The 13,078-nt window shown below is 54.7% G+C and overlaps 1 long non-coding RNA gene across 1 annotated transcript; it reads right to left on the bottom strand.

The window, feature by feature from the left end:
* Positions 1-1,399: 1,399 nt before the first annotated feature.
* On the bottom strand, positions 1,400-10,089 carry LOC127488315 (uncharacterized). The gene is made up of 3 exons (XR_007915992.2): positions 9,892-10,089; positions 2,169-2,654; positions 1,400-1,949 (listed from the first exon to the last, which is right to left on the bottom strand). It is a non-coding gene; the product is annotated as an uncharacterized lncRNA (long non-coding RNA).
* Between the last annotated feature and the right edge of the window lie 2,989 nt (positions 10,090-13,078).

Raw genomic sequence — 13,078 nt, 5'->3', positions numbered from 1 at the left:
CTTGGGAGACGTGTGTCCTTGTGGTCCAGCTAACAGGCCCCATTCCTGTGACAATAGAAGAGCTTGCGTTTTTCACCACCTCAGCCAATGCATCTGAAGCGGCTGATTCTTCGTGGCCCTCCCAGGCTTGCTGGTGACAGTGTGACCTTCAGTGCGGACAGCCCATCCATCACGCTGTGAACTTTTCATGGTGTTCCACGCTCATCTCAGTTGTGCAGGGAAGCCTTTGTCCACAGCCCTGCTGACTGCCAACGAGGGAGCTTCAGTCTGTGTCCCCCTGAGCAGGCAGGAGGCCCCGGGCGGGGCTAGAGCGCCCATCTGCACCACGGGCTGCAGACGGACAGTCCCAGCCCCTGTGCCGTCTTGTCCATCATCTTCTTAGATAAGGAAGGTTCTCTATTTGTACAAGACCCACTTGCTGCATCTGTGAGTCCCAGGTAGGAATCTGAGGAATTTCTTTAACATCTAGATTTCAGGGAAGACCACATACACGGAGTAGGGCCAAATTTGTGCTGAATGTTTTATTTGGTGTGCTATGAAGCGTGCCTTCGAAACACAGGCTTCAGACGGTCTGAGTTCCTGACAGAACAGGAAGGTAATCTCCCAGGATTATGTTGCTGGGATCCATGAGTAAATTCTCCTGAATTCTTCACGTCTTCTAGGAGCAGAAGTTAAAAAGCAGAGAGCAGCAGGCGATAAGCAAACTAAGAAAAAAAACTGTTTTTCAAAATCCAGGACCAACAGGAATTTACTACTCGTTTTAAGAGGTGATTCAGTGGCTCGGAAGTGCGGTTCCCGGCGGTCTGGCTGCCTCTGACCCAAGGTCTAGCTCTCAGAGACCGAGCTGCTCGGGAAGGGAAGTGGCGCTTGATGGATACCTCCATCATGCCTGTCGCCATTTATAAGTAGAATACAATGGCCCTGGGCCTCACTCCGGCTCCTTCAACTGTGCGAGAAAGACGTGGGGAGAAGACGAGCCCGGGAGGACAGGGACACCTGCCCCAGGGCAGCTACCACGGGTGGTGGGGGATGTGCGGCTTCCGCTCTGTCAGCGGGTTCACGTATCAGTCAATCACATGTGGAAGACAGAACTGCAGACACGTGGGGCGCAGGGCCGACACTGTATGGCAATGGCTGGTTTTCAATACCAAGTCTCTGGGGTCAGAGTCAGTTCTTTCCCTACAGTTCAGTGCTTCCTGGCCACACAGGCTACCTCTGGAAGAGGGATTTCCAGTGGACTCAACGGCCTCATTTTCATGTACTAGAAGCAAGGGACAGATTTTCCCACGCAATCTAGAGATAACAGAAATGACCAACCAGAGACAACCGAGAATAGCACACTTGAGAAAGTTCTAGAAATCCGCATGAGCAAATAAATGGCAGGCCACATCAGGGATGCTCTGTGTGCAACAGATTTGCATTGCCTACAAAAGTGGCCATTCACAAGATTCCCACGCATGCAGCATTCACCGGGAGTTGGCCCCAACTTCACAGCCAGGCCAGACTTGCTTTGCTGTTGGCATGCTCAGTGGCCTGCAGGAGCCACGCACTGCACCCCTGTGCACCCACGGAGCCCCTGTACCCAGACTGCAGGCGACTGTGAGCTGAACAGGAGGAGCGAGGGGCGCGGCCCACTCAGCCAGCCTGGCCCGGGCTCCACCCAGAGCGAGAGCCGCGTCCTGGGGCCAGGATGGCCTAAGCGCAATCGTGAGTCTGAAGGAGGCGGCGAGCACAGGGCACCGCGGCCTGGCCTGGTGAAGACAGGGGAGCGGAATGGTGGGCGGGGTCCGCCCCGGCCCCGCCAAGGTGGCTGTGTCACCTTGAGGCAATCTGGCTCTGTCCTAGGCAGTGACGCGTGTGCCTGCGTAGACGGGCACCGTCCTCGGAGCCGGAGCTGGACCCACGTCCTGAGGATGCGCTGCTGCACTCCACGGGTCACCTCCCAGAGCCTGGAAGGGAGAAGGGCCTGAGTGAGGACGAGGCCACCAGACCTCTAAGCCCGAGCAGAACTCTCAGAGGGATAACTGCACAGCGCCGGCCATGCGGTCCCTTGGGTCTGGCCACCTTGGGCCAGGGTCTGATACTGGCCCAGCAGAGAGGGGAACCGAGGTGGACCCAGGGCACCGGGCGGTCAGACGGAAGAGCAGAACCGATCAGTGGTCACCTACACGTATTGCTACCGTGGGACCGTGCGACGCTGCCGATGGGGGAACTGGTACCGCAGCCGTCACAGGGTCGCGGTGAGTGTGCACCCGTTACAGGCATGGTGGTTGTTTTAAGTGGGGACAGTCGGGAAAGGATGTTAAGCAAGGCCACTGCCATCCTGAGATTGGGATGGCGGTGAGGAAGAAGGTGAGGCCGAGAGCACCCGGGAAGGAGCAGCAGGCCCTGGGCTGGGGTGCGGTGGGGCAGCGTGGAGGTGCCACGCAGATCGCAGACAAGACTCAGGCTGTGGTGTTGCAGAGACGGGCTGAGGCTCCAGGCTTCCAGGCTCCTGGCCTTGGCAAGATGTCGAAATCCAGTAGCAGATTACTACAGAGTGCATGCTGGGGCTGGCCAGCGTCATGGTGCAGGGGTTAGGCCACAGCTTGCAACGCCGACTTCCCACATAGCAGCCAGTTGGAGTTCTGGCTGCTCCACTTCTGGTCCGGCACCTGGGGAGAACAATGGCAGATAGCTCGGGGACTTGGGTCCCTGCCGGGCCCCTGGAAGCCCCGCGTGGGGTCCCAGGCTCCTGGCTTCTGTCTGGCCCAGCCATGGTTGATGCAGTCATTTGGAGAGCAAACCAGTGGATGGAATATCTCTCTCTCTCTGTGTCTCATCCCCTCTCTAGCTCTGCCCTTCGATAAATAAAATAAATCTTTAAAAAATATACATGCAGCATCTTTCAGTCTTTTTTTGTAAAACATTTATTTATTTATTTATTTGAAAGTCATAGTTACACAGAGAGAGGAGAGGCAGAGAGAGAAAGAGAAAGGTCTTCCATCCAATGGTTTACTCCCTAATTGGCCACAATGGCAGGAGCTGTGCTGATCTGAAGCCAGGAGCCAGGAGCTTCTTCCGGGTCTCCCACATGGATGCAGGGGCCCAAGGACTTGGGCCATCTTCCACTGCTTTCCCAGGCCATAGCAGAGAGCTGGATGGGAAGAAGAGCAGCTGGGAACAGAACCGGCGACCCTACTGGATGCCGGCGCTTCAGGCCAGGGTGTTAACACGCTGCGCCAGTGCCGGCCCCATGCATCTTTCAGTCTCAACAGATGTACTTTCTCTGGGGGCCTTGATGACACCCAGACACGGCTTTCTTACCGCCAGTGATGGGAGGGTCCTGGTGGGCTCTGGGCTGGGCTCTGAGAGGGCAGGGCTGTTTGCTGTTCTCCAGGCACCGCGGGGCACCAGGGAGCAGGTGTCTTCCCTAATTCGGTGATCTTCCTGGTACCGCCTGGATCTTCTTCCAGGGGCAAAATGAGTTTCTGGGATTAAAGTGAAACCCAGGAGGATTCGCGGGACTTAGATGTTCAGCTACAAAAATGGTTTTCCTGGAAAAGAGTCTGCCCAGACAGCCCAGATTCAGTGTGCGTCCATCAAGAATTATTTTGACCCTGAACGACGAAATCTTGCTATTCTAAGAAGACTCAGAGCTGTCTTGCTTGAACCTCCCTGCAACGTCGCGCCCCGTTCTCAGGCAGAAATACAAAAGGTCATTACACAATTGCAAGATCACACAATTAATGAACTCCAGAGTGGCACTGAAGTTCAGAGTTGTCAGCTCAGAATCCACAGTTTCGAAGCGACAGGGCGCCACCCTCTCCTGCTGCAAGGAGTCCTGTAGCTCCTCTATTTATCAGCGTCCTCGGGCTCCTGGCAACTTGAATTTAACTTGATTCTGGCTTCTGAAGCTCTCAGACAGACACCTGCCAGATGGACGGTATGGAAACAGAAGCGTAGCTGGCTGCGAAACGGTGGCAGAGCCCTTTGTGGAATGAGGGCTGTCATCTTTTATTTATTGGGATGTTATGTTAAATATTTGAAGAGATCAACACTTAATTTTTAAAAAAATCTGTTGCACTTGAAGTGAGCTCGTGGATTATGAGCACGCAGTGAAGTGGCACTGGGACCCCGCCACACCTTGGAGCAATTCCTTGCGTCCTGATAGCAAACCTGGTTTCGTAGAAGCCCAGCGTGGCCCATGTGCTATCCCCCACACCTGTTCCTCCCAGGCAGAAGGTGCGTCTGTCTCATCCCATGAGGCCGACTGGGCTTCCTGATACTGCCGGATGCCAGCTTACAGGGCCAGGGCTCTGATAGTCAAGCCGCCACGCAGGCTGTCCTCCCCGGGAGCAGGCCACCAACACTGCCGCCAACACGGCACGGGGGGGGGGGGGGGCGCCATGGGCTGGCTCACCGCAGGTGCAGCAAAACCCCAGCCATAGACTCAGAATCAGATAAAACCAGCGCTTAAAACCAAGGTCTCCTGTGGGCTGCTGGACAGCAGCGCGGGGCTGGTACGTTTGTTACGTAAGAGTCACGTCCCGTTGTGTCTGATCTGCGCTTTTCCCCTGTGGTGATTGACAGGTGCGAGCCCAGAAAGACAGCCCGTGCGGCAGCCCCGTGACTTCTGGAAGCACCCCTCTCACGTCCGGGTTTCTTGATCCATAGGTGGGTGTCTCTGGCAATGGAGCCCACCTCTGCAGTGACATTTGTATTGGGTTTTTCTGCAGTGAGAGAGACACCAGAAACACTCACTCAGTTTTAGAGTAAAGGGGAGCTGTGGGTCCTGACATCATCTGCGACATTTTGCAGCCGAGTGAGCAGAGGATGATGGCGGCTCCCTCGACAGTGGCGCAGGTGGGGGCCCCAGAGGGTGCTGGGCCCTGTGCACGGGGTCTCAGGACCCAAGGAAAAGGATCTGCAGCGGGGGGGGGGGGGGGTCACGTTTTTATATTTGTCAGTCTGCTTATTTGTTTTTAATTTACCAGCTAGACAGACAGATCTCCCTCTCCTTCTCCCTCTCTCTCTTTCTCTCTCTCTCTCTCTCACACACACACACACACACACACACACATGGGGGGGGCTTCCCATCTGCTGTTTCATCCCCCAGACATCCACAACAGCCAGGCTAAGCCAGGAATTCAGTCTGGGTCTCCCACGTGGGTGGCAGGAACCCAAGTGCATGGCTCAGGTGTGCACTAGCAGGAAGCTGGATTGGAAACAGAGCCAGGACTCCAACCTGATGCTGCCACATGGGATGCAGATGTCCCAGACGGCAGCAGATCTTTGACCTCTGACCTTTGTTCAAATGTCCTGCACAGAGCACAGGACCTTGACCTGGCACACTTCCAGCTCCTCGCCGCCGGCTCTTGCACAGTGAGCCCTGCATCTCTTAGGCATGTGTGGGAGCCCTGGGGCCATTCCTGCTGCTGCAGTCCACACCTGTTCATGGCCGCCTCCCCGGCGCCCTCCCTGGCGCCCTGCGCTCCTCTCTGAGACGCAGGCTCCCAGCCGGGGCCAGCACCCTCCCCCTGGAGAACCGTCCTCAGCACATCCTGTCACTATGGCCAGCGCTCCTGATGGTCGTCCGATTCTCAGACACTTCCCCCCTGGGGGGAGAAATGTTTACTGTCACTTTTATTCTTTTCAGTGTTTTGCAGATGCTGTGCCACATGTCTTGTCCTGTGCAATTTCTCACAAAAGTTGGGCAGTGTTTTCTGTTTTGGTTGTTTTGTGTGTGTGTTTTTTTTTCTGTCTTCAATTCATTGTTTAAGAAGATTTATTTATTAGCTTGAAAGGCAGAGTGACAGACACAGAGAGACGAGAGAGGCGGAGATCTTCTGTCCCCTGGTTCAGTCCCCAAGTGGTCAAAACAGCCAGGACTGGGCCGGTCTCCGACACGGATGGCAGGGACCTAAGCACTTGGGTCGCCTTCTACTGCCTCTCAGACACCTTAGCAGGAAGCTGGATTGGAAGTGGAACAGCCAGGAGCTGAACCAGTGCTCCCACATGGGATGTACGCACTGCAAGCCACAGCTTAAACAGCTGCACGAATGCCAGACCCAATCATTGTTTCTATCTTTGGATTTCAGCAGTAGACGTGACATGTCTAAGTGTTTATAAAATATAATTTCATCCTACGTGTTTCTTGGATCTGTGACTTGATGTATTCTATTAATCTTGGAAAATTCTTGGTCACTGTCCCTCCTGTTCTACTCTGTTTTTATTTGTTTTTTTTTTTATTTTATTTAGCAAATATAAATTTCCAAAGTACAGCTTATGAATTACAATGGCTTCCCCCCCATAACTTCCCTCCCGCCCACAACCCTCCCATCTCCCGCTCTCTCTCCCATTCCATTCACATCAAGATTCATTTTCAATTACCTTTATATACAGAAGATCAATTTAGTATATATTAAGTAAAGATTTCAACAGTTTGCACCCACACAGAACATGAAGTGTAAAATACTGTTTGAGTACCAGTTATAGCATTAATTCACATTGAACAACACATTAAGGACAGAGATCTTACATGAGGAGTAAGTGCACAGTGACTCCTGTTGTTGAGTTAACAAATGGACACTCTTGTTTATGGCGTCTGTAATCTCCCTAGGCTCTTGTCATGAGTTGCCAAGGCTATGGAAGCCTTTTGGGTTCGCCGACTTCGATCTTATTCCGACAGGGTCATAGTCAGAGTGGAAGTTTCTCCTCCCTTCAGAGAAAGGTACCTCCTTCTTTGATGGCCTGTTCTTTCTACTGGGATCTCACTCGCAGAGATCTTTCATTTAGGTATTTTATTTTATTTTATTTTTTACCAGAGTGTCTTGGCTTTCCATGCCTAAAATACTCTCATGGGCTCTTCAGCCAGAACTGAATACCTTAAGGGCTGATTCTGAGGCCAGAGTGCTTTTTAGGGCATCTGCCATTCTATGAGTCTGTTGTGTATCTTACTTCCCATGTTGGATCGTTCTCTCCCTTTTTTATTCTACCAGTTAGTATTAGCAGACACTAGTCTTGTTTATGTGATCCCTTTGACTCTTAGACCTATCAGTATGATCAATTGTTAACTGAAATTGATCACTTTGACTAGTGAGATGGCATTGGTACATGCCATCTTGATGGGATTGAATTGGAATCCCCTGGCACATTTCTAACTCTACCATTTGGGGCAAGTCAGCTTGAGCATGTCCCTAATTGTACATCTCCTCCCTCTCTTATTCCCACTCTTATATTTAACAGAGATTACTTTTCAGTTAAATTTAAACACCTAAGAATAATTGTGTGTTAATTACAGAGTTCAACCAATAGTATTAATATAGAACATAAAAAATACTAAAAGGGATAAAGAATTAAATTGTACATCAACAGTCAGGACAAGCGCCAATCAAGTCACCGTTTCTCATAGCGTTCATTTCTTTTCAACAGGTTTCCTTTTTGGTGCTCAGTTAGTTGTCACCAATCAGGGAGAACATATGATATTTGTCCCTTTGGGACTGGCTTATTTCACTCAGCATGATGTTTTCCAGATTCCTCCATTTTGTTGCAAATGACTGGGTTTCATTGTTTTTCCTGCTATATAGTATTCTATAGAGTACATGTCCCATAATTTCTTTATCCAGTCTACTGTTGGTGGGCATTTGGGTTGGTTCCAGGTCTTAGCTATTGTGAATTGAGCTCCAATAAACATTAATGTGCAGACAGCTTTTTTGTTTGCCAATTTAATTTCCTTTGGGTAAATTCCAAGGAGTGGGATGGCTGGGTTGAATGGTAGGGTTATATTCAGGTTTCTGAGGAATCTCCAGACTGACTTCCATAGTGGCTTTAACAGTTTGCATTCCCACCAACAGTGGGTTAGTGTCCCTTTTTCCCCACATCCTCTCCAGCATCTATTGTTGGTAGATTTCTGTATGTGAGCCATTCTGACCAGGGTGTTTTAAAGATTTATTTATTTATTTGAAAGTCTGAGTTACACACAGAGAGAGGAAAGGCAGAAAGAGAGAGAGAGAGAGAGAGAGAGATCTTCCATCAGACGGCTCACTCCCCAAATGGCTGCAACAGCCAGAACTGCGCTGATCCAAAACCAGGAGCCAGGAGCCTCCTCTGGGTCTCCCACATGGGTGCAGGGGCCCAAGCACTTGGACCATCCTCTACTGCTTTCCCAGGCCACAGCAGAGAGCTGGATCAGAAGTTGATTAGCCGGGACTAGAACCAGCGCCCCTATGGGATGCCAGCACTTCAGGCCAGAGTGTTAACCCACTTCACCACAGCACCGGCCCCCTATTAGGGTTTTTAATCACACACATTAAGCTATTTAGAAATATTCCACAGTTATTAAGTAATGTGTTGTTTTCTACCCTTTTTTCACTTCTTCTATTTTAATTTGCTAATTTCTTTGGAAACATCTTCATTTTTGTAAGCTGTTTCTATCTACCACTGAAGCCATGAAAAGATTTTTTTTTTTCATCTGACAGTATCTTTTGATTTTTAGTGTCTTCTTTCTCTTTTGCATAGTTTCTCTCTCTCTGGCAACCCCCTCCCCCGCTCTGTTCATAGATGTTGCCCACCATCTTTCTATTTTAAAGACCCTGCTAGACTGATACATCCCTAGGTCATCTCTTGGCCTCGTTCTGTCGCCTGCTTTGTCTCTTGACAACGGGTTGTCCTCATCTCTTTCTCTACATGTCTCCTGCAGAATACTGGGTGTCGTGTATAAGCCAGCAGTGGACTATGACTCCTGTGTTGCTGAGATGGGCCTGCCTCTGCTTCCAGGCTGGCCTGGAGGTGGTGGGCCCACCTGAACAGGCGTTGAGCGGGGCAGGCAGTCTTGGCTCAGTGGCTGCCGTAGGTGCACCCTAGGTTGTGAATTCCTGTGGCTGTGGGTTGTAGTCACCTTGAGTTTACAGTGGAAGCTGCCGTGCCAGGGGTCCCACTCAGCATTTCTCCTCAGCTTTCAGTCATCCCGCAGAGTGAGGGTTCAAGGACATCCGCTTCTCTGGCCCTCCCGCAGGGCTGGAGAGCCTGGGGTTAGGCTCACGATGGGGGTAGAGGTGGGCCTGTCTCTCCTTTGTCCAGGCACAGCTTTCTGAAGGCCTCAAGTGCTTGGAAGTCCGAGGTGGGTGGTGCCTTAGCCCTGCTGCTGTGTCGTCCATGGCCGGTGCTCTCCAGCCGTAACAGCCGTCTCTGAATTGCTGAGGGATGCTGTGCCCCAAGGCTTAGGGCTCCCCCTTCCTCTGAGTCCAGGACACTGGGTATAAAAGCCCACCAGAGACGCGGACATTCCCCCCGTGCTCTGGAGCCTGCCCCTGACTTAAGGCCTGTGCTTTGCAGGGGAAACCCTGGGGATGCTGGGAAAGCTCTGTGCCAGGCCTGCAGCGCCCCCAGCCCCTCCTGCCCTCTCCAGCCCTCCCCACCCTGAGGTCCCCCCGCCTGGGCTGAACACCCCTGGCAAACACCTGAGCGTGAACTCGGCCTATTTCAGGGACCGGGCCCTTGCAAGTTGGCCTAGGCCCTGTGTTTGTAGGGATGTTGCTAAAGTTGTCTACTTTTTTTGTTATATCTCATTAAAACGGGGCTGCCTCTTCACCCTGCGCCTGACGGGAGGGGCAAGCATTTTACTCGTGTCCCCCGTCCTGGAGGACTGTTTCTCTTTGGGACTCTGCGGCTCTGCCACCCCAGCCCCCCGACGGCCTGAACACGAATTCACCAGGGCGGCGGATCCGGCTGCTCACCGGCGTGGACGCCAGGCTCCCCCTCCCTGCCCTGCGGTGGACGCCGAGTCCGGCCTCCGTTCAAAGCGACCTGCCACATCCCCAGCACCCAGGACCGGGCCTGGCGCGGAGCGAGTAATAAATATCCCCCACGATAAGGAGCGAACAGGAAAAGGGACGTCTCCTGTGCACACACCGTCACTCCGCTGTTCACGTGATTATCTAAAAGTTTGCTGACATTTGTAAGAGGAAAGGCCAGCTTGATAAACACGTCCGACCTTTAACCTCGTGTCGGACAAGGAGCTGCTCTTCATGCGAGTTCTCGCCGAAGATAAAGGAGACCCGGAGCGAGATGGAAAACGTCCGCCTGCGAGCAGGGAGAGGCCCGCGGCTCCCGTTGCCAGGCAACGGCGCACGCACGCAGCGACGCTCGGGCTCTCGTCCAATCAGAACTCGCCGCGGTTTCCCGCCCTCCGGGCGCTCGGAGCCGCGGTGCCCGCAGAGCCGGCGGTGGGCGCGCAGTGGCCGGAGCCCCCGAGAGGGTGCGGGCGCGCAAGCCACGGGGATTCTCTGAGTTCGCACGGGCGGTCGCCGTCCACACCACCAGCGGCCGTTCAGGGACGCTCTGGTCACACTTGGAACTGACGCTGCTTTGGCGCGCGCAGTAGCCACGGGAATCCAGATGGCGTTCCTGGGTGGTCCTGGCAGAGGTCACGTGGGACGCGGGCTCGGATTCCCACTGTGGCCTGGCCTTTCTGCTCAGTCACGTGCCGACTTCCCGAGAGAATTTTTAGATCACGTAGTTGAGAGGCGGGGAGAGAGCGAGCCAGCCCTCCTCCGCGGGTCACTCCCCCAAGGGCTCCCAATGGCCGGGGCTGGGCTCGGGTCTCCCCCGGGGGTGGCGGGAGCCCAGGGGCCTCAGGCCACGACCACTGCCTCCTCGGGTCTGCGTAGCAGGGGTCTGGAGTCAGGACGTGGAGCCGGCGCTCCACAGTGGACGTGGGCACGCTAGCCGGCATCTTGTTCACCAGTGTAAACACCCACCAGGATTTTATAATGTAAAAGGCTTCAAAAGAGGTCAGTCACTGAAAACTAGTAATACTGCATGGGTGTGGCCGTACCCGGCCATGCCGTGTCCCAGCCACGGTGTTGTCCCCACTGCAGAGCCATGGTGAGAAGGCTGAGATCCCACGCCTGCCACCACGTCCCCGCCATGCTGTGTCCCTGCCACGGTCACCTCCCCACTGCAGAGCCATGGTGAGAGGGCTGAGATCCCACGCCTGCCACCACGTCCCCGCCATGCCGTGTCCCAGCCACGGTCACCTCCCCACTGCAGAGCCATGGTGAGAGGGCTGAGATCCCACGCCTGCCACCACGTCTCTGCTATGCCGTGTCCCAGCCACGGTCACCTCCCCGCTGCAGAGCCATGGTGAGAGGGCTGAGATCCCACGCCTGCCGCCATGTTTTCCAGACTGTCCTGCAGTTCTGCACAGCACTCGGGTGAAAGCAGAGCGTGTTGGTGGGAAGCGGTTGTGTCTTTGCACAGAACTTGCAGCAGAACCCTGCTCCTCCTCCTTGCTTCATCCGACTTCCAGTTCACTCCCGCAGAGCTCTCTGGTCCCTCCAGTACCCGGCAGGGGACGGCAGTGCAGGGTCCCCTGGCATCTGGGATGGCCGGGTCTCCTCCCGAGAAGCCTCGATGTTCCCGGCCTTCTCAGCCTGGAGCCGGCGACTCAGCCTCGCCCTCTCCCTGTCGTGAGGCTGACCCGTTCCTGGAGCCATCAGACCTTGCCCACGGGCCAGAACCAGTTCCAGCCGTGCCGTGCAGGGCTATCTCGGCCTCCCTTTCTGTGGTGTGGCCGTGCGTGCAGTGTGAGGAGAGCTGGGGATCCATCTGCTGCTGTGGCCCTGGGCTCTCTCTCCAGCAGGCAGCGGCCCCCAGCAGGCAGCCGGTCCTGGGCCGAGTCTTCGGGAGCTGCTGCCCTGTTTGCCAGGTCCCCAGGTCCCTTCCTCCCACCCAGATGGCGCAAGCTGCTTGGGAACGCTCACACACCGGCGTGCCGGGGAGCCAAGACCAGCCCTTCACCACGAGTCACGGAACTGGCGGTTCTGTGTTCTAACAGAAAATGATGTGACTTGGACGGCTGCAGGTGCCAGTGGGCCAGATTGGAAGAAGCAAGGCTGGACCGCACGTGAACATACACGCTGGACCACAGCCCCTACAGCCATGGGAGCGGCATGGCCAGGACTCCGTCAGTGACGGTTGCCAATCGGAGCACACCCGACACCTCCTCCTTCCCTGCCCGGGTACCTCTCCCCGCCCCTCACCTCTCCCTGCCCCTCACCTCTCCCTGCCCCGGCGTCTCTCCCTGCCCCTCACCTCTCCCTGCCCTGGCGTCTCTCCCCGTCCCTCACCTCTCCCTGCCCCAGCATCTCTCTCTGCCCCTCACCTCTCCCTGCCTGGGTACTTCTCCCTACCCGGCGTCTCTCCCTGCCCCGGCATCTCTCCCTGCCCCTCACCTCTCCCTGCCCCGGTGTCTCTCCCTGCCCCGGCGTCTCTGGCAAACACGAGCTGTGGTGGCTGCACTCCTCGCTACAGCCCTCGCTGAACAAACGTCTTTGCGTCTCTCTGTCTGAGGGACTCTGCCAACCCCCCAGCTGCTGTAAGGAAGAGCCCGGCCTTGAACTCCTGGGCTTTGCAACTGGCAGCTCCCGTGCTAGAAGAAGCCATGTCCTGTGGGAGGAGGGGTGCTGTGTGACGTGGCTGACGCGGGCGGGTGCTGTGTGACGTGGCTGATGCGGGCGGGTGCTGTGTGACATGGCTGATGCGGGCGGGTGCTGTGTGACGTAGCTCCTCGCTGGACGGGGCGCACCCCGCCTTCAAGCGTGGTGGGTGGTGGGAGCTCACACGAGGGCCCGCCCTGCTGCTTGCCTGTGTGTGTGTGTGTGGTGCCTCCTTGACTCCACAGCCACCATCAGCAGCAAATGACATTGGATTTTCTAGGTCTGCGGTGTGACAGCAAGCCACTTACAGGTTATTAATGATCCCATCAATATTCATGTCAAAAATCGCAATAATGATTAAAGGTCAAATTACAAAACTTCCTCTCTCATTAACTCATGGCTTATTTATTAAAAGTCTCAGTCCCAATTATGAGGGCTGTTTTTCTGGTTTATTACTTTTCATCCTGGGAGAAACTACCGCTGAAGCATCAGCTCCACGCTGTAAATTCAAACATGGGAAAGACGGTTTCCCTCTCCTTCGGGTTCTCATTATGGACGCGTGTCGCCGAAGCATGCGTGACTGACTCGGGCTTTCCGAGATGAAGCAGAAACCCCGCTGGGACTTACCGGTCACCCAAAGCCCGGGCGCCGAGGTTGGG

Source organism: Oryctolagus cuniculus, chromosome 14, assembly GCF_964237555.1.
Source record: "Oryctolagus cuniculus chromosome 14, mOryCun1.1, whole genome shotgun sequence".
NCBI classification, from domain to species: Eukaryota; Metazoa; Chordata; class Mammalia; order Lagomorpha; family Leporidae; genus Oryctolagus; species Oryctolagus cuniculus.
Note: the sequence above shows the minus strand (reverse complement) of the source record. Positions and strands in the feature narration are given on the sequence as shown.